Genomic DNA, 22,337 nt, shown 5'->3' with positions numbered 1-22,337 from the left:
CTCATCCCCATTTTCCTCCCATCATTCTATTTTCTCCCCATGCCAAATTTTAGATGCTCTCTAGGGCAGAGATAGGTCTTTTTGTTATCCTTCTAAATTGCCATCCATATTTATAGTGCTATATGAATAAATCAGCAGAAGAAGGGCCATGCTGGATCACACGATGGGCCTATCTAGTCTAGCATTCTGTTCACACAATGTCCAACCAGCTGCCCATGGGAAACCCACAAGCAGGAGATGAGTGCAATAGCCCCCTCCCCACCCATGTTCCCCAGCAACTGGTGTACAGAGAGGCCTACTGCCTCTGAAACTGGAGGGAGCATACAGCCTTCAGGAATAGTGGCCTCCCCTTTCTAAAGCCATCCAAATGGCTGGTTTAACTATGCGCTTTGAGCGATGAGCAATGGCAGCGGGGTGTGGGTGTTACCCTTGTGCCAAATTTCTGACCTAAAATATTTGCCCAGTTATCCCTGTAATGCAGATGGGGAGCGGAGGTTCAAAGGCAGAAACTTCCCCAAGGCCAACAAACAAATGCCAAGCAGAGAGGTGTTTACTTACACAAAATTCTCACACAGCCTGAAGTACGGAAACTCTCTTCTGCACTGGGTTCTTTTTATTTTAATGGTGTGTGTGTGCGCGCACGGAGGGGTGTCTCCCATAGTATGTTTTTTCTATGGGTGTGCAGCAATCAGCGATAGAGAAAATTGCCCGATACATTTAGACCCTGCTTTGACGGGTCTAAAATCCAAATCTCAACTGGGAAATCCAAACCAGAAGAGAAGACTGAGAAAGGATATGAGAACGAACTACCTAAAGCTTCGTCACACAGAAGAGGGCCACAACCTTCTCTACTGTCCAAGATTGTAGGACCTGCAATAAAGGCTTTAAGTTACAGGAAGGCAATTTTTGGCTGAACATTTTCTGTGTGCCATAATTGGATGTCCCTCATGAGTCATGAGGGGATTAAGCCTGCCAAATTTCAGACAAATTGGTGCAGAAGGGTTTGTGTTACACACCTTTATTAGGGTGACCATATGACTGGATTTGCCCGGGTTTTTGATGACAAATCCGGGAGGGGGAGGGGAAATCCGGATTTTTCCAAAGAGCAGCTCTAATGGGAATTAACAAAAATGCTTATAACTCCGTCATTTTTTAAGATAAAGACATGAAACTTGGCACGATGGTAGCTCTTAGGAAGGGCTTTAGACATACCAAATTTGAAACAGATCCGTTCATCCATTGATTTTTTTAGGATTTTTTTTAAATTGAGGTTTTAACATTATTATTTTTAAAATCATAATTTTTAAAGATAAAGAGATGAAACTTTGCACCATCATAGGATTTATGTAGAGCTTTAGCCACACCAAATTTGAAACAGATCTGTTCATCCATTGATTTTTTAGGATTTTTTTTTAAAATCGAGGTTTTTAAATTATTTTTTAAACCGTCATTTTTAAAGATAAAGAGCTGAAAGTTGGCACCATGATAGCTTTTAGGTAGAGCTTTAGCCATACCAAATTTGAAACATATCTGTTCATCTATTGATTTTTAGGATTTTTTTAAAATTTGAGGATTTAATTTTTAAATATATATTATTTTTAAAGATAAAGAGATGAAACTTGGCACCATGATTGCTCTTAACAAGGACTTTAGCTATGCCAAGTTTGAAACAGATCTGTCCATCCACTGAGTTTTAGGATTTTTTTTTTAAGTTTGAGGTTTTAAAATTATTATTTTTAAATGACATTTTTAAAAGATAAGGGGCTGAAAGTTGGCACCATGATAGCTCTTAAGGAGAGATTTAGCCATACCAGATTTGAATCAGATCTGTTCATCCATTGTTTTTTTAGGATTTTTTTAAAAAGTTCAAAGTTTTAAAATTATTGTTTTAAAACTGCTGGAGCCATATCCTTCAAACTCAGGTTGTCAAACCTCCTCTTTGGGGTTTTGCATATTGAGCAGTTTCAGCCCTTGGCATTAAGGGGATCTCCAGTCTTTATGTAAACTGCCAGAACACCCAGCCTAATGTTAGAGTAGAGAAACTTGTGACAATTATACACAAGCTTTTTAAAAAAATTGAAATTAAAAAAGCCAGCCATCCGGCCGGCCAGTAGCAAACCCTGTTAACAACCACAGCAGCTTGCAATGAGTGAAGATACAGTCAGAAAAGATATTTGAGGGAAGGGGAGACTGTAACACACAAAGCATAGCAAAAGCTTCAAAGTACAGCAAAACCTACAAAAGTAGGAGTGAGTGAAGTTAATTTCAGATACATTGAATCTCTCACTTGTTCTTTATTTCAGTGATTTTAACATTAAGATGCTATGTAGAACAGATTTGTCTTAAATGTGTGCTGTAAAATCAGACATGTGACCAAGGCTATGTTCGGGTGGGCACGTCCCCTTGGTGCTGGACACGCCCCCTTGGGGGGGCGACCGTGTTGTCCTCCTTTTTGGTTTCCAAAATATGGTCAACCTATTTAACTTGCTTTTGCAACTGAGGGGGGGGGGGGGGCAAAGTCAGTGACCAGTTCTTGGTTTTCCCTCATCAGACCTGATATATATATATAACTTTATTGCATATTAGCCACCTGGGCCATTCGCAAACAGGTAAAACAATAACATACCCACCACGAGCTTGCCACAAGCCAGCGGAAGTGCTACAAATAAGAGTAACTAGGATAACAATTGTCCAGGTTATATTTACAATGTTAACCAACATATAATATTGGATATTAAAATTAATCGTTTGAGACAATCAGTGGTTCCCGGGCCTCCATCGCCCGGTGTACAAATTTCGCAGTCCTAAAAGATATATAATAGTCTGTACCAGCCAAAAGAGTAAGGACTACACCTTTAGAAGTCATGAAATTAAACCTGGGAATTAAAGGCTCAAGGTATTGTTTCCTCAGCTCCGCATACCCTATTTAACTTGCTTTTGCAATTGGGGGGGGGGGCAAAGTCAGTGACCAGTCCTTGGTTTTCCCTAATCAGACCTGGTATTTGAGGATAAAGCCAATAGCAGGTTCACTTTCTGGACACTACCACACACCCAAACAATGGATATATAAGGACCACCTTATTTTGGAAATCTACTGACAACAGCACATAGCTACATACTTTTAGCTCCTACCCAGAACACACCAGAAGATCCACTGTCTTCAGCCAGGCCCAAGTACCCAACGAGCACGAGGCCCATTGAGTCCGCTGTTCAAATGGCACTGCTTCTCCTGCACACAGCAGGAGAGAGCAGCGATTCCAAGTTTAAAAAAACATCGGACTTAAAGAGGGGTTTTTTTGTCACGCGAGGAAGTCCAGAAGGGGTGGGAGGTGGACAACGTCATGTGAGGGTCTTGAGCAAACTCCGTGAGTGCCCAGGAACGAGCATGCAATCAAACGCTCGTCGGATGGAGCTTATACTTCCCCAACTGGGGGTTGGACTCGATGGCCTTGTAGGTCCCTTCCAACTCTGCTATTCTATGATTCTATGAACTGCTTTAGGCTCCTGAACAGGGCACTGAAACATACTGTTTGGCTATTAAAGCTTGAGCTTTGAACTTTTTCGAACTTTCAAAATTTTCTGCACGTCTACACTCCTCAAGCTCCCCCAAAATGAGCAAAATCGATCTGGTAGATCTCAAATAATACGCTTTACACTACCATATTCCTATATAAGAAGATATAGAAGTCACAGTGGCCCTGACAGAAGAGGGAGGAGTGTAGTAAACAATAGAGCACTGCTCCCCAGTGAAACACCAATGTATCTCTCTAATGTTTGAGATCAACTTTTTACATATCTCCACTTGTGTTTAATAATAGCATTGTGGAAAATCCCTTGCACTCCATGCAGACTCAAGTGTAACACTGACATTCAGAAGCAACAGTTGTAAACATCTCAGTTTTCAGCACACACACACACGCACATACTCAACGCACATTTCTCATTAAGGTAGTAACTTTGGGTTGTACCACTTCAGACTATAGGTTGGGGCATACGCTGCATGCTTCTCTATTAAAAAATAAAATGCCCTTGTGCATAGAAAGCTGACATGAACCTTTCTTCCTGACATAGTAGGGTGTTGTTGTTTTTTGGTAGGGAGCGGTTTTTGTTTTTATTTGAAGAAATAATTATTTGAGCCCCACTTGCGGCCTGGAGAAGCCCAGACACAGGCTTACCACTTCAGTACAAACGAGGCCTTAGTGGATCCTAATGAGCAGTCAGACGTTGTAATAAGAGAAAAGTCTTCTGGGTCAGGGTGGCCATCAGTCAGCGCACAAGCGATGTGGAAGTCCTGCTTTAATCATTCTAAAGAAGATGGCCTAAAACTCAACGCTTCAGTCATAAGTGTCTGTGCCCATCCTGAAGATGTGGACCTGGAAGTCACCCTGTACAACTCACCTGCAGGAGCAGATGCGCTTTGCCTGCAGGAGCTACAGCTGGGCTGCTCTCGCCAGGTAAAACGGTGGGCGTCCAATGCACCTCTCTGAGCTCCACAAACACACCCTCCAGTTCTGAGGCTCAGGATTGTTAGTCACCCAGCTTGTCCTACAGGAATCAAGGTAGCTGCTGTTCCCTTGCCTACGCAATCTCAAGTTCCTTCCTGAATTAAGAAGTTCAAGAAAGGGAAGTTCAGTGCAGGGTGTGGGAAAGATTATGTGTTTCTTAATCCATATTAGTGTAATACTTTTATTGGGATAACCAAAAGATCACAACAATGTACAAGCTTTCAAGATCTCCAGATTGCTTCATCAAGAAAGACGTTACAAAAAGCAGATTGGGGGCAGAGGGAAAGGGAGAGACAGGAAGTGAGCTGTCTGTGAATGAGCTGTCTTGATATTGACATCCTGAGCCTTCTTCAGGCATTCTACTCAAGGCGGTGAAAGAACACATGAGAAGAGGACTGCTTCTACCCTGCCCCCCTCCATTGTCGTATCTGTCACCCTGTGCACATGTAGGGTGATGGTCTGAAGAGCAGCGCCTCCTATATCTATAGGGGCACTCCAGGTGACTAAGAACCCTGTAATCTGGAGAGCCTCCACAGATGGAGGAGGCTCTTTGCTTCAGACAATTGCCTTCAGAGAGGGTGATGGATACAACGAAGGAGACGGGCAGAGGTGGAGCCCTCCTCTCCTCATGCGTTCTTTCACCATCGTAAGTAGAATGGCTGAATAGGGTTAGGGTTTCTGTATGATGGCTATCTTGGAACGGAATAGAAGAGGAAGGGTATGCAGACATTCAAACAAGGCTCTAGCACAGGGCTGGGCAACTTGTAGCCCTCCAAATATTTTGGCCTACATGTCCAATTAGCCCTAGCCAGCATAGCCAAATATGGCCCTCCAGATGTTTTGGCCTACAAGTTCCATAGCCAATAGAAATTATGGGAGTTGTAAGCCAAAACATCTGGAGGGCCACAGGTGCCTAGTCCTGTTCTAGCAGGTGATGTGATGGTTTCAGCTTTCACCTGCAATGGCTGGAGATGTCCCCAGGGCTGCTGGGAGGAAGGAAGGCAAATATTTGGCCCTCCATTTTTGAAAACATACAATCTAGCTGTTTACTCAGTAATGTCTCCATCTTGAGCGAAATACCTGAGCCACTTGGACAATGGAAACAGTCTTTTTATGAACAAAGCTGGAGGTGATTTTAGATGCTGTTATATGTTAGATAAAATGTCAATAGAAGCCAAATAGTGTAGCTTTACCAATAGAGTGACCATATGGAAAGGAGGACAGGGCTCCTGTATCTTTAACAGTTGCACAGAAAAGGGAATTTCAGCAGGTGTCATTTGTATATATGGGAATCTGGTGAAATTCCCTCTCCATCAGGCGCCCTGCAGGCGCCCTGCCCTCTTTTAAATCTGGTCACTCTAGTATAGCTCCTGCAGCTTGATGAAGAGGGAATTTCACCAGGTTCTCCATATATACAAATGACATCTGCTGAAATTCCCTTTTCTATGTAACTGTTAGCTTCAGATGGTAGTATCCCACTGCTGTATGGCTAAATTCAGTATTCTCCGAGTCACACCAAAAGCAAAGGTAACTGTGTCGGCCATGAGCAAAATTCAGAACTCCATATTAGTGTGATCTTTTGGTTGACCTAAGGTATTACACTAGTACAGATTATGGAGTTTTGCTTATGACCAACATGGCTACTTTTGCTTATTATGTTTCATGTGGGGGTGTCTTACATATTCTGCGTGTTACTGGCTTCCTGAAAATTCTTGATGAATGGCTGTTAAACTAAGTACACAAAGCAAATTTCATTAGAGCTTTTGCATTAGCAAAAGGATGATAGGAAGCCCAGCTGAGAAGTAGAACAAACTTAAAAGAAAGAAAAATGGATGTAGATGTGGATGAAGAGAAAGTGCGTGCGTCTGTGTGTACATGTGCCTATTGATGAAGGTGGTGGAGTTTAAATACATCGATCAAATTGTCTGGGTACTACAGGAACATATTTTGTAGGTTGTTTTTTTTTAAAATTAGACCTATGGATTTATCAGAAATGATAAAAAACAATACACTTCCTCTTTTGCAGGAAAACATAATCTGGCTATAATTTTTAATGCCAGACACCAAGTGGGAGAAAATTTTCCTTTACAGTGTAGCTGTAGGAGGGAAAGACACTATAATAGGAGCTCAACAGATTTATTTCCGTGTGCCTTCTAATTCAAATTGGCTTCCATTGGAGACAAACAAGTTTATTACAAGTATTAGCATTGCCAATGCCAAGGCACAGTTCTTTCTGACAGGAAGAAGAAGTTGGGTTCTTGGGATTATTGACACTACAAGCTTATATTAGTTAATATAAAGCTGTCATGGCAGCCATCAAAGAATCTGGGAATTGAAATTTGGTGGGGTATCATGAGACTTCTCTGCTAGATATCACTAGCCCCTAGTGATATATGACTTGCCAACTATGGTTGAATGGCAATAACTTGCCATTGCAGCATGTGTTAGCATCTCGGCTTGGCCCAGCCACTTCTATAACATCAGGGAAGCACTTATTGAGGCTGGTCAGGCAAAGCAATCCACGATCCATGTTAATCGTTTTTGGTAAGTAAATACAATATACAGGGTTTAAACAGGAATAGAATAGGGGATTGGACTGTCCCATTCTGCCTAACCAGTGGATTGCATCTAGACCTGTTTGGCATCTAGACCTGTGTATATGGATCTTAGGCTGTGACTTATTCAGCAAAACCTTTTGTTTTGTGTCTATTGAACACCACAGCATCTGTTTAATTAAGTGATTGTCTAATTCAGCTAATTGCTGGCGGTGCATTGCTGCTAATGCTTCTTTTAAACATATGTCTTGGCAATGTCAGTATTTACTTCTTTGGGGAGAAGGTTATTATGCTGGTAACTTTTGTACTGGAATTGTCTTTAATATTCACTGAAGTACACACTCTTTAAAATCATTTATCTGCTTCATGGAAATTAATGAATGGTGATGTAAATGGTGAACCACCCAGAGAGCTTCAGCTATTGGGCAGTATAGAAATGAAATAAATAATTCTCCACATCCTCTTGGCGGCTAAAAGGTTAATATTACGACACTGGAAGGATAAATACTCACTTCCTATAATGCAATGGACTGACAACCTTATAACACTTTTAATGTTTGAATGAGTGGCACATAGCCACCTTCAAATGGATACTTCTTTGGATATCTAATCTGCTTTGGTTGAAGCCTATGTCAAATCTAATTGCTAACGATTTTTATTTTCATATACCGTATTTCTTTGATTGTAAGACGCCATCGATTGTAAGACACACACTTTCAGTATCACCAACAGAAAAAAAGCTTTGATTCTAAGATTCTAAGATGCACCCGCGATTCTAAGACGCACCCCCTTTTTAGAAATGTTTACATGGGAAAAAAGTGCATCTTAGAATTAAAGAAATACGGTATATGCATATCATATGTATTCATTGCTATGAATAAATACGAATTCCTGTACGTATATTAATAAAAATGTTTTAACCCCCCCTCCCACTAACCTCTCTCACATAAATAAAGGGAATAATTGTTTAACTAGTTTTTGATTTAGGTTTTCTTCTCTCAAGAACGCGCCCCCCCCCGCCCCCATTTCCTATCAGGAATTTTGTAATTTTGACTTGGCCCCTAAAGGGTTTCCTTTAAAATGAAGCATTTGAAAAATAATCATAGCTCAAGTGATTGATGTATTTTTAAGAACTCACTCTGCATGCAGAGACAGAAGCCATATTGGGTTTTTTGAAGGCATCCTGTAGCATGTTACAGATGGATGGGTCTCAGTGACTGCCTGAAGTCTCTTCCAGAGATTACGCACCGGCTGTCTTTCTTCTTCAATCCCAGTCTAAAGTGATTTCTAGAGAGAGCATGTTGTTCCTCTTAGAGAACACAAAGGGCGGGCAAATGATACCCAACATGGATGAGAAGTTATGGATAGTGTTTGTTAGAATTTGTTGGCAGAATAACAAACAGTTGAAGTGGAAGGTTTGTTACTCCTCTCAAATCACTCATTCTGAGCTCATTTGTTTAGTTGGATCTTCCTGTAAGACTCCTTTGCCTTTCATGGCTAAGGGCAATAATAACATCAGATTGATTAATACCATGATGGCCTACAAGGTAGGGCCTATAATCTGCCAGCAGAGCACATCCTGAACATGCAGATGACGCCAGATTATATCACTGGTATTTCCAGGTAGAACATTTCAGGCGGGAAGATAATCCAGGATGTCCTGCAAAGGTACCAAGCTAATAGCTAATGCTATTTCCAGGGAAAAGATGTACGGTGTTTTTTAAAGGGGGACAGGAGCATCCCTTTAGCTAAGGTGAGTCCCAATTATTTATATATAAATAATTGTACGGTACACATTTTTATTGCATATAAAAATGACAACTGTTGAACTAATAAATTGAAATTTTGCATCCATGATCAATGAGGGCTACAGCTGTGCTTTCAGCTTCCAAACTAATCTGATACAAATTGCCACTGGTACAGCAAGTTACAAATTGTTGAAAATTAACACATTTGCACTTTTTACTCCAAGCTCTGGCTTGGGATATCATATCTTTCTTTTAATTTTTGGCGAAAAACTACTGATATACATTGTCCATCTTTCTCCCTCTGCTGCCACTGATGGAATGGCAACTGAAAGAGGGCAGTTGAGGAAGGGAGGTTCCTGATGGAGTTTGCCTTTCAGTAGAGCCAGTGGGACAGGCCCTTCTTCCATGTCTCCCTTTACTGAAGTCTGGTCTTGCCTCTTTTTCCCAGGGCCAAGAAAAAACACACATGGAAAAGGAAGTGAAGACAAAGGAAGTTGTGAAAAGATAAACCGCTGTGCCCATCTATGGCTAGAAAATGATGGAGCAAGACATAGGGCCCCATCACACCAGAGTTATAGCCCGCTGTCAACGTGGGTTGTGCACAAAGGACTCAGATGATCATCGTCCATGTCCTGCCCTGACCTCGCTTCCCACCCCCTCTTAGCGCTGTTTTTTGGCGCAGGGAAAGTCTGGTTCTTCCAGTAAATCGAAAGGACAACACGCTACCCTCAATGTGTATTTTCATCCATTGTTTTCAATCTGACGTTCTGTGGGTGTGTTTTCAGGGAATAACCATGTAGGGAGGGAGGCTTTCACATGCTATGGAAAGGAGGGAGGATAATTCGAGGGTAAACCAGGGCAAACGTGCAGGTGTGATGGAGCTCATAGGCCCGGTTCACATGCAGCAGCAACAACAACACCCTTTTTTAAAATTAAAATTAAAAAATCCTGGTTTGCCATGACCGAGCCAATGTGCTAGTCACCATGGCTCGCTGACTCCTGCTTGGCTCATCTTGCCAGCGTCTCTGTGTAGATGGAGCCCGAGACTATACAAAACGCTCTTTTGATGGTTGGAACTCCTCTGCTTCTAGTGATGCAGTCAGGTATGCTTAAAGACTTGGTATGGGATAATGGCTAAGAGTGTGAAGTTCCCTAGTACAAATCTCACTTGAGCTCAAATTGGGTGGCTTTAGGCAACCCACTCTCCTATCCCAGCCCTAGCCCCTCATCTGCAGTGAAGGGATAATAAAACTGCCCCCCTTACAGAAACATGGCAAGAATTTCTGAGACATTGCATGTGAAGTGCTTTGAACACTCTATGGGTAAATCCAATGTAAGTCCTACTTAGAAGGAGATCCATTGAAATGTGTGGGACTTAAATCAGCTATGAATCACTTAAGTTTGATTCATTTCAATGGGATTACTCTAAGTTCTAACATTGGATTCAACCCCAAGGGCTGTATAAACATAATTAGACTTTTATGTAATTTTATGTAACTAAAACCATGTTATTTTAGCGCAGTAATAACCAGGGTTGCAAGTTTTAATCTTTTTAATTGGTAGATTAATCAACTAAAGATTGAGTACATTAATCAGTACGAGCCCATTTTAATTTGGTACAAGACAGTTTAATTAGTGGGACAGCAAATTGTATGCACACATTTATTTTCTGAGGTTGTTGATCCTGTTGTGTTACTATAATAGGGAATGAGAATTAAAATATTAAAAATAGCCTTTACTTTTAACAATGAGCTTTCATTCATTAAATTTAATGGTATTTTATATTTCGTTTAATATTTCAAAAGGCAGCTATACTGAGATGTTGGTAATATACATGTCTTAAAAATGTCATCAATGAATAAAATAATACATTAAAATGCAGAAGATTTATCAGATAAGATTTATTTAATTGGTAGGAAACTGCTGATGTACACAAGGGAGCTATTATGTATCTTATGATTTATACACATCAATGGAACATACCACCAGTAGCAAGTGTTCTTACAATCAAAAGCAATTAATTAATATCACTGTGTCTTAATATAAAAACTTCCCATTACTTCACTCTATTTTCTACAACGCCCCAGCATATGTCCCTGGAAAAGCAGAAGAGGAAAGCTATCCCCTTTGACTTATTTCTGTTAATTGGTATTCAGAGGTGCAGTGCTTCTGAACATAGGAGCTGCACTTAGCTGACATGGTTGATACTGATGACTGAGAGATCTATCCCTCATCACCTTTTCTGCCTTTTCTTTTTCAAACAACCTTTAAGTACATGCCATTCTGTCACCAGCAGGCCTGGTTCACACATAACAACAACCCAGAGTATGGATTGAGCATGGATTGACTATGGGCTGTGATTGAATTGTTAATTAATCATGGGTTTGATTTTGTTATTGTGTTTAAATCCCATCTCTTTGCCTCTCGTAAGGAACCCTAGGCAACTTATGTCCTCTTCATTTTAGCCTCATGCCAAGAACCCTGTTATGTAGGTTAGGCTGAATGTCAGTGACTGCCCCCAAATCATCCAGTGAAGCTTCATGGTCAAGTAGGGACTTGAACCTGGGTCTCTTGGGTCCCAGTCCAACCCATAGTTAAACCATAGTGCAAGGTTTGGACGTAATGACAACCGTCAGTTCAACAACAACCCACAATTGAATGACAACCCATACATGCGAACCAGGTCTCTGAGGCCGAGTTTGGATGACACACTAATCAACTGTGTGGGGGTGGGGGTGATAGGAACAGAATGGGAAACAACCTAGGGAGGTCGTGGGCTCTCCCACACTAGAGGCCTTCAAGAGGCAGCTGGACAGCCATTTGTCAGGGATGCTTTAGGGTGGATTCCTGCATTGAGCAGGGGGTTGGACTCGATGGCCTTGTAGGCCCCTTCCAACTCTGCTATTCTATGATTAGCGCGTGGTCCAAACTCAGCCTGAGTCTTAGTTATTTTCACTAATTTTGTGATGCGTATGCTACCTAAAGAAACAAAGCAAATGGTAAAAGATGACTCGTACTGTTCAAACCATTAGGGGTTGATGTGTTGGGGGTGGATGGGTAAAGAGAACCAGGCCTTGCTAGGCAAGATGCAAACAAGATGGTTACATCTACAGCATTTCCTCATGGTTAAGAATACAGGAACTCCGCCCTGATGAATGGCATAATTCCAACCCAAAGTGCTCTGGATAACATAAATTAACGTGAATCTACAATGCATGGCAACTCCTACCTTTGTTGTGGAAGTTGGTGTGAAATGAAACCACACTGAAGGAGGAATGTAGAATAAGACACTTCCCCCCCACCCTCCAATGTTAATTAGGAATCTGGGTTTCTTAAGCAAGTGTGTCATGGCCTCAGAGTAAGAAGCCTTCCACTGCATTACTTGCTGATTTGGTGTACAGATCAAAATACTGCGGGTGAGGTTGGGTTTGTTTATTTTGAATTACTAGCCTTTGCAGCTTCTCAACACTACAAAAAAAAAACACCACAAATCAAAACAACAACAACACAGAAGCCAATCCTGCTGTGTTGTCAAAGTAAAGAGAAGCTAAATGGAATACTTCAAACATGACCCAAAACATATTAGGGTCATTAAACTAGTAAGTTAATGTGATGACAAACTAATAATCCTGGCTAGTCAGTCTCAAACATAACTGCATAGCACTTACCCTGTTCCCTGGAGGCCATCTGGCACCCACAAGAGTGTCTGCAATACTGATATATCGTTACTGCTCACCTAAGCGGAGCCAAGTATTTTGCTTCTGAGGTTGGTGTTTCAACCTCAGAAGGGGAGACATGATAGCACTCTTCAAATACTTAAAAGGTTGTCCCACAGAGGAGGGCCAGGATCTCTTCTCGATCCTCCCAGAGTGCAGGACACGGAATAACGGGCTCAATGAAAGGAAGCCAGATTCTGGCTGGACATCAGGAAAAACTTCCTGACTGTTAGAGCAGTACGACAATGGAACCAGTTACCTAGGGAGGTTGTGGGCTCTCCCACACTAGAGCCATTCAAGAGGCAGCTGGACAACCACCTGTCAGGGATGCTTTAGGGTGGATTCGTGCATTGAGCAGGGGGTTGGACTCGATGGCCTTGTAGGCCCCTTCCAACTCTGCTATTCTATGTCCCTGTTGGGAGCCCTCTACCAAAAGGATCTTGGAATTGTTGTAGATCACAAGTTGAATATGGGCCAACAGTGCGATGTGGCTGCAAAAAAGGCAAATGCTATTTGGGGCTGCATTAATAGAAGCATAGCTTCCAAATCGCATGAGGTACTGGTTCCTCTCTATTCGGCCCTGGTTAGGCCTCATCTTGAGTATTGCATCCAGTTCTGGGCACCACACTTCAAGAAGGACACTGGCACCCAGAAAACTGTGTCACCTCGGAGGGTCCAAATCTCACCTTGGCTTTGGCGCTGAGGCGGATCGGGAACCCCCCGAGGCAGCCCTGAGATCCGGATCGGGGTGTGTGTGTGTGTCCCTGCACAGCCCTAGTATCAGAAAAAGGTAGGGTGGCAATTTGGTAAGTAGCTTGTTCTCAAGCCAAATATGACCTTTTTGCTGCTCCATAGCGATACACAAGTTAGATTATTGCAATGTACTCTACGTAGGGCTGCCTTTGAAGATGGTTCGGAAGCTGCAGCTCGTGCAAAATGCAGCGGCCAGATTGATTTCAGGAACCAGAAGGTTCGACCATATAACACCTGCTCTGGTCCGCTTGCACTGGCTGCCTATATGTTTCCGAGCCCAATTCAAGGGGCTGGTTTTGACCTATAAAGCCTCACACGGCTTGGGACCACAATACCTGATGGAACGCCTCTCCCGACGTGAATATACCCGGTCACTACGTTCAACATCTAAGGTCCTTCTCTGGGTGCCTACTCCGAGAGAGGCTCGGAGTGTGGCAACGAGGGACAGGGCCTTTTCAGTGGTGGCCCCCAGACTATGCAATGATCTCCTTGACGAGGCTCGCCTGGCGCCAACGCTGCTATCTTTCCGGTGCCAGGTTAAGACTTTCCTCTTTGCCCAGGCATATGGTGGCACATCTTAATCACCCAGATGTTTAGTTTTTTTAAACGGTTTTTTAATGCTTTATGTGTGTATGTTCCGTGTTTTAGGTTTTTAAATTTTGTATACTTGTTTTTATCTCAATTTTAGAATTTCTGTAAACCGCCCAGAGAGCCTTGGCTATGGGGGCGGTATATAAGTGCAATAAATAAATAAATGGATTATTTTTTGCAAATTCTGGCAGTTGGGGGTGGGCAGTGGAAGGTAGTTGGGGTACACACTGAGAGGCAGTGGGGCCAGTGGGGCCTACAGGCTGTGTGTTGCTCAAAACCGCTCCACAGCATTATAAAGCAAACACACTCCACCATTTTTAAAAGAAGGGTGAAAAATCAAAAACTCCGTATAGCAGGACTAGGAGAAACTGAAACCTGATCCTGTATATTTTCAAAGGAAAAGTGCCAGTTTAAAAACTAAGTGCAACAATCACTTCAGAGATACATTGCTGTAGGAGAAAAAGCATTTAAGCCAATTGTCAGGTATTAAACATACAAATTTGAGAAGAGGATGATAGTTTTGTTATGTTTGGCAGAAGGTGGGTTGAGAAGATGAATTTCTTCTACTGGAGGTTTGAATGACTGAATCATCTTCGAAGAAGTCTAAATTAAATGTTGACATGTTCCAGCCCGAACTTGTCTAACCATTTTGGCAGCGATGAACTTTCCCTCTGTCAGTCTTGGGCCTGAACATAGACCTATCTCCAACCTCACACGCAGACCCTCTGCCCTGGAGCCAGAGACCCCACAAAACAAAGCACACCTCCACTTGATGAGCGGGGAAGACGTTACTTTTACCCCTCTTTCCCTCAGAGAGAAACGTTTCATAGAAAATCCCCTAGCAGCATCAATGGGTAGAATGACACATTATTAGAGGGGAAAAGGGATTCACCAGTGCTGTACTTCCTTCATAATGTTAACGCAGAGGGGGATTTGAGGTGAGCATCCCTGGACAGGAAGTGTGTGTGTGCTCATCTCTGATCCAGCCCACCAATTCTCTCCTGCACATTTTAGGGCAATTTTTACTCTTCCTCCCACCTCCCTCAGCAAACATATGAAGGTTAAGAACATTTCTCCCTGTGCCCCCCCCCACGCCTTGTATTCCTTTAACCTTGACAAACATGGATTTGGAAGCACACGTTTGCTGAGGTAATAGATAGATCTCAGTGAACTTTGACTAATTGGCAAGGAATTGATTATTTGTGCAGAGAACTTTATTTGTGGCCAGAAAGGGGGAGGAATGCTGTTCTTGTTTTCTCTGAAGATCAACTGAAAAATAGTTGCAGATGGTCGTGGGGTCTACCAATAATCTCTCCACCTCCCCTCTCTTTTATATGAGCAAGGGGAGGTTGCACAGCAGCAAGGAAGGCAAAGGTCCAGGTAAGTGTTTAGGCTGGTTACCAGCAGTTTAGGTTGGTAACAGAGCTATGGCAGCTGCATTGGAATTCTTCCTCCTTAACTCAAAATGGGTGGGCACTTTTTTTCAGTGATAAAGTGAAAGGCACTCTGCACATGCTCAGACACACTTTAATTTGTTCCTTTACATATCTGAAGGCTCAATCCTCCTAATTTTTCTTTCTCCCCCCACCCCCCGTTTGCTTATGAATCTCTATTTATTTATTTATTTATTTATTTCACTTATATACCGCCCCATAGTCGAAGCTCTCTGGGCGGTTTACGAAAGTTTAAAACAGTGAACGTTAAAAACAAATATACAAAAAGTAAGTATAAACTTCCATGTATTTTGGTGATGCTGGCAGAAATAGTTAACAAATTAGGCTGGTTCACACATAATGATAAACCATTGTGTGGTTTGTTGAAAGCTGGCTTGTTCTTGTGTCCGAACCCACTGTGGCCTGTTAACCAGTTACAAACCACAAACAGAAGCAATGGTTTGTTGTTGGCTTATGACGTCTAGCTTGCTTATATCATGGCTTGTTGTGATGTATGAACCCAGAACTATGGCTTAGTCCTGGTTTGTTTGTGCTCCTGTCTGCCCAGAAACAGAGGTGACATAGCAAGAACAGCCTGAAAACAAAACTGCTCTGAAGGGTGATGAAATGGGCAGGAGGGAAACAAATCTGAAATAAGGAAAAGCTGTAATTCATTTGCAAAACAATTCATAACAAAAGCAACAAACCATGGTTAAAATAAACCATGACTTACCATTAAGTGTGAACACAGTCTGGTTCACATGTAGCAAGAACCCAGAGTATAAGTTGTTGTTGAATTATGGGTTGCTGTTGAACCGTGGGTTGTCGTTACGTGGGTGAACCATGCCTCCTGTACTATGAACAACTCAGAGCAAACTATGGGTTCTCTTCCTAGGAAGTTTGTCTTTAACAGCCCATAGTTAAACCATAGTGCAGGATTCGCACATAACCCATGATTCAACAAAAATCTCACGATTCAATGATAACCCATACTCGGCCCATATTCAGTTCGTACTCTCGAATCGTCGATACATGTGAAACAAACTTTCTCAGCGTCTTTAAAGAAGGGGACTAGTCAAAAATGAGAGGGGGCAATGCTAAATAGAAATGGCTAAATGAGAAGGGGTGAGAGTACAAGACCAACATCAGCAGTATTTGGAAGAGATCCTGCCCCGTCCCCACTTGCACCACTAATTCAATCTAAATTTCATGTCAAGGACACATATTGCTATTTATTAATGGCATGTTTGTGATACTTGCCCAAGACAGCTGCCATCTTTACAGATTATAATGCCTAAAATCACAAGGCACTACACAAAAATAAAAAAAATTTAAACAAGCCCAGCCTGTAGGGTCTTGGGAGCTGAACCCAGCGACCTCACTGCTGTTTGCTTGGGTGCTTCCAGACGCATCACCAGAACATCACTCTCCTTCGTTCATGGAAGTGTTTGGGTGTGTGTGTGTGTCCAACAAGATTGTCTTCCCCTTGTAACCCTCCTTCAACAATGCCTCCTGAAGCTCGGCAGACCCACCCCACTGTCCTTTGCAAAAAAATCAATCAATCAAGGGAGCAAGCATCTATACGGGAATACTTTTTCTCTCTCACACACACACACACACACTGATATGACTCTGTAATATCAATCTACATGATAAAGACTTGGTAGGGATGTTCTGTGGCTCCCACACTACAATTGCTCTTAATGTCATTTAATGCAAGTAGGTGACTAAGGTGAATGACAAAAGACAAAGGAAGTAATGACTGGACTTACATGGAAAACAGGCATGGTTAGTTGGCAATGTAATTATATGAGTCACTTAAAACAAGCTAGATCTTCGTGTCTGGTGGTCACGTGTTCTTTTTTGTGCAAAGGTGGGCTGTACTGGATCACTCTAAATAATCCTTTTGGGATTGCCCTCATGATGGTACATGCCCCCAGATGCAGTTGCTGCCATCCACAAATCGCCTTATCGTAGAGCTAAGCCTGACATGACACATCTCTCGCTGTTGTCTTTTATTACTTTAGATTGTAAGTGAGAGACAGAACGCTCCCACGCATTAAAAAAAGAATAATAAAGAAACAGCATGCCACCGAGAACAATCTAGCCTCGCCTCTTGCCTGACATGCTAGTTTTGATGTGGAGCATTCAGGCACCCAATCCCTCATCTGCAATCAGAAATGGGACAGTCTGGAAGCAGATGTGTCGTGTGAGGCTGCTGCCTGCTGCCTTTGGTCTTTAGCGTGGCCCCTTTCTCTGAATGCCTGGGATATTCAGAGGTGTTGCAGATCTCCAACCCCTAATCAGATCACATTTAACATGAAATGAACAATGGTGTGTTCCATTAGGAAATCCTCAGTAAAAGTCGATGCATGTGTGAACACACTTTCCAGTTCTCCCTCAAATCCTTTACACAAACAATGATTAGAAATACAACTCTTGCTAGCGGGGTGGGGTGGGGGGTGGCACAAGCTAATACAACCCAGGAGGCTGAAGTCTCTGAGCTCTGTCACACCAGCAGTTTAACACACTCTCGCCATGTCTGGCGTCTGGATTTGCAGCGCGGGACTCACATGATGTCATCCCTGTCCTGCAACCATCTCGCCTCTTTTCCTCCGTTTTGCATATTATTTTGTTGCGGGGAAAGTCTGGATTATTTTCCCCAAGCAGATTTAATGCGCCCTTAAGCCTCTGTGTATTGCTGTCCTCTCACTTTTTCCTTTGTTGGGGCCGTGTGCTTTGAATGGAGTCTTGCTGACGAAAGGGGGGGGGAGTTCTCCTCCTCCAGCACGCCATGTCAAACCAACGGACTTGTGCTTAGTTGGTTGAATGGACTTTTTACTGCTCCAACCCCACCCTCATTGCCCTTCAGAAATGGAGCCCAGCCGATGAAATGTTAAATCAGTAAATTGCTAGGCAACAAGGCCAGAGCAAGGTGAGGAAGGAGCCCGTGCCCATCAGAGTACCACAACCAATGAACTGGAAGTGGAAGAAGAAGTGGCGAGGTGGAGTGGAAGAGCCAACAAGCGAAAGGGAGGTTCATGGTGTAGCACAATACCACAAACCCATGTGAAAGAGACCATTACCTTGACGCACTTATGAAATGGAGATAAAAAATGTGGAGGCAAACCAGGGGAAAAAATAGGTGTGATGGAGCCCTCTTACAACCTGGGAGGCTGACGTCTCTTCAATCTGAAGCTTTTCAGATACAACAGAGACATGCTTTTTAGTCCCCAGCTGCTTCCAAACTAGGATTTTATCATCCAAGCCACCCTGCCTCCTTTACAGAAATTTACAGGGGATTCAGACATGATCTTCCATTTGTAACTGTCCTATGTCTTCCTACCGCTTTTTCCTTACCACAAAACTGCTGTTATGAAGGGAAAGTTGAAATAGCTACAAAATGCCTTTTGATTGGTGCTGCTAAGAGACAACATTTGGCAGCAAACCTTGGCATAACACTCGACAGAGCTAAATTTAGCTTGCTGTCTAGCTAAATGTGACCCGTTTAGTGCTCCGTGTCAGCTATAGACCACCATTCTGTTTCTAAAAATAATATTCTAGGGGCATGTCAAGGGGCAGTGGAGGGTTACCTGGACCACATGCACCTTCCAGGCTGCACATTGCCCACCCTTGCTTTTAAGCCGTCTGAGCTGGTGGGCATCGGGGCATCTTGCAGTAGTAAAGAGTACTTCCTTTTGTCTGTCTTGAATCTCCCAGTGTCCAGCTTCATTGGGTGACCCCCGGTTCTGCACACCATGCATGATTTTATCAGCCCCAGCCCTGACTGTTAGAGCATCTTCCCTAAGAGGAAAGACTACATTTCCCTGTTCATTTTGGCCGCCCCTTCATGCATCTTTTCCAGCTCTACAGTATTTGTCTTGAGATGAGGTGTCGAGAACTCTACACAACATTCCAAGTGTAGCTACTTCATAGATTTGTACCAGAGCATTATGATACTGGCAGTTTTCTTTTTTTATCTCTTTCCTAATAATCCATTGCATGGGGTTTTGCCTTTTTTACAGCTGCCACACTAGGTCAGCGTTTTCATTGAGTTAGCACGTGACCTCAAGATCTTTTTCCTGGTCATTCACTGCCAGCTCAGTGTATGCATAAAGTTGGGATTTCTTGCCCCAGTGTGCATCGCCTTACACCAAACCACATTTGTCATTTCATTGCCCGTTCACCCACTTTGGAGAGATCCTTCTGGGCCCTTTTGCAATCCCTTTTTGTTTTTACCACTATGAATAATTTGGTGTCATCTTTAATTTTAAACACCTTACTGCTCAATTCTAACTAAAGATCATTGTGAACAAGTTTAAAAGCACCAGTTCCAATATAGATCCTAGGGGAAACACACTTTTACAACCCTCCTTTGTGAGAAATGTCCATTTATTCCTACCCTCTACTTCATATTCTTTAACCAGTTACTGATCCGTAAAAGGACCTGTCCTCTTATCCCATAATTACTGTGTTAACAAAAGGGACTGTCAAACTCTTGTTGAAAATCCAAGTAAACAATGTCTACTAGGTCATAAGCTTGTTGATATTCCCAAAGTACCCTAAAAGGATAGGGAGACAGAATTTTCCTTTGCAAAAGCCTTGTTGATTCTTCTTCAATCAGACTTATTCTTCTATATGCTTGATGGTTTTATTTTATTTTATCACACTTTCCACCAGTTTACCTGGAACAGGCGTTAAACTAACCAGCTTGTAAAGCAAATATTATAAAGAAGCAATATTAAGGATAACTGTTTTACAAGACTGTAGAACTACTGTTGGAGGGAGAGAAACTGCTGATTGCGAAGTTCAGGGTAAATAGTTGATACATTAAAGAATAACCCTGTTCAAGTACCAGGTGTTGTCAAAGTGGGTGACATTGACATAGGCCACACCCTAGTTATAGTTCTGTCTGTCTGTGGTCCTGATTCAATCTATGGCAACTCTAGTTAAAGCAGTATAAGACTAGGAAGGACCAGTCTGCCTGAACCTCAGAAATGTCTAAAGTGGTGGAAGAGGATGCAATCTGTCTTTCAAGGACTGATCAGAGGTTCCAGAGTTTTAAAAGTTTTAATAAAACAAAGAAACAAACAAAACATCCAGGGGAAGGATTGAAAATCTTAGTTAGGGAGCCAGGAGCAAGGGGGCAGGCTATTTTTTCCTTGGCTTGAGAGTCACTCCAACTGTGACCATGAGGCCTACCCCCGAGGCAGCAAGCCTAGACAGGCCTGGTTTCAGATTTCTGGGGTTCCTGCCCTCAGTGACTCCTTGCTGGCACTTTGGGCTGCTCTTACTGCTCAGTTTACAAGTTAGCAGGTAGGCTTGCCTGCTTCATAGCAATGCTCAGTGGAGTTCTGAGTCTACACAGCGCACCTATGCTCACTCGCATCTCAATGGCGTTTTCCTCTAGCCACAAATACCATGAGTAATGGTTACTGTAACTAAAGTTGCAAGGCATCCTGGGTCTCACACCCCGAGACTCTGGGAGTGGACCAGAGGACCTAAGGAGCAGTACCTGTTGGGTGACGCCTAGAAGCATTTGGTGGTTTTTATAAAAGAGATTTCAAGCTTATCTTATCTCCAGTGCAGATTAATAATCACTCTATTTCCCATGTGTTCTCAAAGAGATTTATTACACCTGTCTCAGTATCTACCTCTTAAGCTGTTCTCCTCCACAGAAAAAGAATGATACACCGGAAGAACCTCTGGCAAGGAGGGGACGGGGTAAACTTTAGCAGAGGTGAGGAAAGAAGGCTGGGAATAGGCCCTATAGAAAATGGTTTGTCCCCTTGTTTCTCACCCTGAGATTTAGGGTGCTTCCAGATGAGACTTTTATAGCACCATTGCCTTGCTTCATTTACAAAATCTGACGAGAGGTCAAGATGACAATGGCTTCCTCTCATAAGCCCACCCCTATGTTTACCCACCACATTTTCTCTCTTTTTCTTACCACAGAAAGTCCATTAAAGGAAAAAGAAGGAATTGCTGCACAATGGTAGCACTGTCTGGATGCACCCATAACCCTTACACTGGAGAACCTGAGTGTTGTGTTTCTCAAAACTTCCTGCCTTCTTGGGAGACAATAACGAGGCCTGCTAAGTAATCCACAAGGCTTTATTCAAGCAATAAACATCTCTTCCCACCAGAAGAGAGCCTAATCTCTAGGAACTTTCCCCTAGGCAAAACTATGCAAACTAAGCAAGACAATTGTCCTTTCATGAAGAATGGAAAGCCTTTTCCCAAGACACATTCACCTCAGAGAGACTAGTTCTGAGGCAGCTTCTGCCGGGATGCCAGCCGGGCTGACTTTCTCTCGCCTTCCTTTAGCTCCTCCCATTTTAGTCTGCGGCGTACTCTAGGATCGGCTAACCTCTCTGCGCTCTTCCCCTCGGAAGAATGTTGGCTTTCTACTGACTGTGTATTGTTTCCCCTTTTGGAGATAAGCTCTGGAGAGGGTTCACTCCCAGCTGGTGAAAGAGCCCGTGAGAGCTTTCTCCTCTACTGTACAGGCTGGCCTGTTTCTGACGCCGACTCCTCTACTTCAGAGTCTGATTCTCATTGATCACCTGAAACACCTTCTTCCAACCCAGGGGGAGCAGGGCTAGACATGACACTGAGGAATCTAAAAAACTAAAATTTGGGGCCAAACCTGGAAGCCTGGCAACAAGCCCAAGTATGAAGCAAAAATCTACCCATGTCTCACTCGGATGAAACTTTATTGGGCCCCACCCCACCCAATATCCATTCCCGTTTCTGGAAATGACAAATAACTACATAAATGGGAGTCACTTCCCTTCCCTCTTCTCTAGTCTGTTTCTCCCCCACCCACTCTTAGTGATTGCTAAATTAAATTATGAAAGAGACGGCAAGGGAAATGCCTCAAAGAAAGCCACACCACCTGTGAAGAACACATTTTTACCTGAGGGAAAAGTTAAACGTGTTGATGTATTTTGGTTTGACACAACTACTGAGAGCTGAAGGGTTAATTGTAAGGGGACCCCACCCCCAAAAAAGATGTTTTGGCTTATAGAAGGTT

General features: G+C 42.8%; 1 protein-coding gene across 1 annotated transcript in view; it reads right to left on the bottom strand.

The window, feature by feature from the left end:
• The window catches only part of EPHA1 (EPH receptor A1), an 88,746-nt gene that overhangs the window by 44,694 nt on the left and 21,715 nt on the right, over window positions 1-22,337 (bottom strand). The window lies entirely within an intron of this gene.

The sequence above is a fragment of the Elgaria multicarinata genome, chromosome 6 (genome assembly GCF_023053635.1).
Source record: "Elgaria multicarinata webbii isolate HBS135686 ecotype San Diego chromosome 6, rElgMul1.1.pri, whole genome shotgun sequence".
In the NCBI taxonomy this organism is placed as follows: domain Eukaryota; kingdom Metazoa; phylum Chordata; class Lepidosauria; order Squamata; family Anguidae; genus Elgaria; species Elgaria multicarinata.
The sequence above is the reverse complement of the archived record's forward strand: the minus strand, read 5'-3'. Positions and strand labels throughout refer to the sequence as shown.